The sequence below is a fragment of the Aplysia californica genome, unplaced genomic scaffold (genome assembly GCF_000002075.1).
Source record: "Aplysia californica isolate F4 #8 unplaced genomic scaffold, AplCal3.0 scaffold00439, whole genome shotgun sequence".
In the NCBI taxonomy this organism is placed as follows: Eukaryota; Metazoa; Mollusca; class Gastropoda; order Aplysiida; family Aplysiidae; genus Aplysia; species Aplysia californica.
Window position 1 is genome coordinate 307,035 of NW_004797709.1, and position 2,918 is coordinate 309,952.

At 39.3% G+C, this 2,918-nt stretch overlaps 1 long non-coding RNA gene across 1 annotated transcript in view; it reads right to left on the reverse strand.

Moving 5' to 3' along the window:
• Positions 1 to 1,350: 1,350 nt before the first annotated feature.
• LOC101861678 overlaps positions 1,351 to 2,918 on the reverse strand; it is a 9,485-nt gene continuing 7,917 nt past the window's right edge. Inside the window, exons 3-4 of the long non-coding RNA XR_220777.3 lie at positions 2,616 to 2,711; positions 1,351 to 1,593 (exon numbers count right to left, since the gene is read on the reverse strand). This is a non-coding gene — a long non-coding RNA (uncharacterized LOC101861678). The remainder of the gene's footprint in view (positions 1,594 to 2,615; positions 2,712 to 2,918) is intronic.

A 2,918-nucleotide genomic window follows, 5' to 3' on the forward strand; every position in this document is an offset into this window, starting at 1 on the left:
TTTTCGCCGTTTTCCGAGAAGGCTAGGTGTAGATCTTTCCTCTCAGAAGATCAGGGGTGTGGCAGAAAGACAGCAGTAAGGAGGAGCCAAGGAGTAGCAGTAGAAAGGCTGCAGAAAGAGTCAGGAGCCCAGAGAAGGGGGCAAAGGAGGTGAGGGGGTGGGGGCTGAAAGTGGAAATGAAAGCAGACAACAGAACATTGCTAGAGAGCAGGAAAGGAGGTGAAAGGAGACAATTTTAGAGAAGAAAATTTTTTGGTCGCTACCCGGATTCGAACCCGGGACCTTTGAATGAGAGGCCAACACCTTAACCTCTAGGCCACGAGAGCCCCCAGAGCGCTCTTGAAACAAGCTGCAAATATTTTAATGAGTCGCAGAATTAATGTAGAAATGTTTAATGTGTTCAGTTACTTTCACAGACTGTAAACGCGTTCTTGTGTGTTGGTACCAACAAGCGTCTACCTCGAAAGCTTTGACGTCAAATGTCTCAAAACCAGGTACTAAGCAGATAGAACGTTGTTATTCCAAGGTAGTGGTAAGTACATGTATAAAGATAAATAGGTGAGTCCATTTTCCTGGTTTAGTTTCAAACGTCGTATTGCCATTAACATGATCGTAGTACTTTTGAATCTATTTATATTTTTGCGTTGCCTTTTATTTTATATAGCCCTACCTCAGAACTACAAAGTTTTATCTGACATTTTGGGCCCTTTTGAGATACTAAGACCATGAGTTCAGGAAGTAAAGGTTTTATCTGTTCTATCAAAATCGGAAGAATATTCTGAGTCGTTATCAAGATATTCAAAGTTCTGCATTCAAAAAAGCTTGACGTACTGTGAAACTAAAAAAGGTTGACCTTTAATATCTCAAAACTAAGTGTTGAGCAGACAGAACGCTGTAATTCTGATGTAGCGATCTGCGTGTTTCTCTGTTGTCAGTCATAATGCATCTTTTTTAAATCTGAGAGGTCTCAATGTTTGGTCATGGCAAGCCCACCCTCTTTCCAACCCACCCGACGTCATTATATAGAGGTCTTGATAGAAGCCTGTCTTGAATCGTTTCATAGCAATATGATCCATGTATTTTATTTTATTTCCTTCTCCTTTATTTAGGCGAAGTCATAATCTTGGTCCTTTGTAGCCAGAAACCAGAGATTGTTTTCACTGGAGTAACTTGGAAAATACCTAATATCTCAGAAACGAAACAAACAAATCAAATCCATGTATGGTAAGTATGGCTATATTAAAAACGAATTATGTTGTTTATAAGCTAATATCTTTCAAAACCAACATCAGCCTGCTAATTTGCTTCCCTCGTCAAATAAAAGGGAGAAGAAAGAAAACACAAACAATCTTTTTTCTCTGAAGAACTTTTTAATATTTATTAGTGCCGTTCCCGTAATCGATGAAAGTTTCACGAATCATATTTTCTTCGTTGTAAAGGAGCAGGATGAAGACAAGCAGTTTGTGAAGTACAGGTTACTCCTCCAGCTTTCAGAACTCTGGAACCTCCCTTAAGGGTGGGTCTCAACTGCCAACATTCTGGAGTCGGCTTACTGTATTCAATACTTGCTTGGCATGCTAACTTTGTGTCAGTCTGTGAAAACAAAAATAGACTATTTCAATGTTGTATGACCAATAGCAACGATAAAGAACGCATCTTCTTGTAGAATTTTTTTTTGGGGGGGAGGGGGGATGTTATAACTTGCTTTTACTGACAGACAGCTGAAAGGAGAGAAAAAGACAGACAGACAGACTGACAGACAGACAGACAGACAGACAGACAGACAGACAGACAGACAGATAGATAGACAGACAGATAGACAGACAGACAGACAGACAGACAGACAGACAGACAGACAGACAGACAGACAGAGTGGGTAAGAGTATACGTGAGTATACCTTTGTGTGTAATGAGGAGGTGAATGACGGAAGGGAGAGTGGTTGCAGGTATATGCAGATCAGTACCTATTGGTGGTTGTGAATGTAACAATATATTATGTATCAACACTCTCCCACTGCTTCGGTGACGTTCAAGAAAAATTTCTTCAGTAAACTAATGAGCCCGATCATGTCGTAGTAGTTATCTCATAGTACGTTATCTTTTTTGACTTGATTTTTTTGTAAACACGAGGGGAATGTCTAAGTGTTATAAAAGTTTAAATGTCCAGAATCAGCCAATGAGTCTGTCCATCCTTGTTTCTGCATGGCGAGCAGGATAAAATTCCAAAAATTCTTTATTTTTAAAAAATCATTAACATTATTACAATAATTTGCGCTGTGATAATGGCGTTAACTCTCCAAGAGCGACTAGACGACTTTAAGTTGTCAGTTGATTTCTATTCCGAAGTTCTCTTCCAAGAAGACAATTGGCTTTCCTTTCCGTGAGATGTTTGCCTCATCACCAAGTAAATTATGTTTGCATGCTAGATTGTTTACAGGATTCTTTTTGGACCTTCAACCAATGTCACACTCTGTCGTTCCACATTCTCCAACAGATTTAAAAACTAATTCTTCCACGGGCAAATCTTCATGCGTTTGGGAACTAGCTGATCGCCATACTACCAGATAAGACTCGATAAGCATATTAAACAAAACAATAAAAAAAATTTCAGATACCTTATTCCGTTGGTGGTGGATCGTCAGGTGCACAAAACCCCATCAGGATAAAGCTGAGTAGTCTGCAGAACAGATTGTCTAGAGGACTGTCACAATCTGTATTGAATTAGAAAAAGCTTCCCCTGATAATACTGAGAACGTAATACATCTTTCGAAAAAAGACAATGATTAATTGTGATGAGGACACGTGGGATAATAGGAAATACAGTGATAATTAGATAAATAATCTCATCAAATCCTTTGATTCGAGTGCTCTCTCTCTCTCTCTCTCTCTCTCTCTCTCTCTCTCTCTCTCTCTCTCTC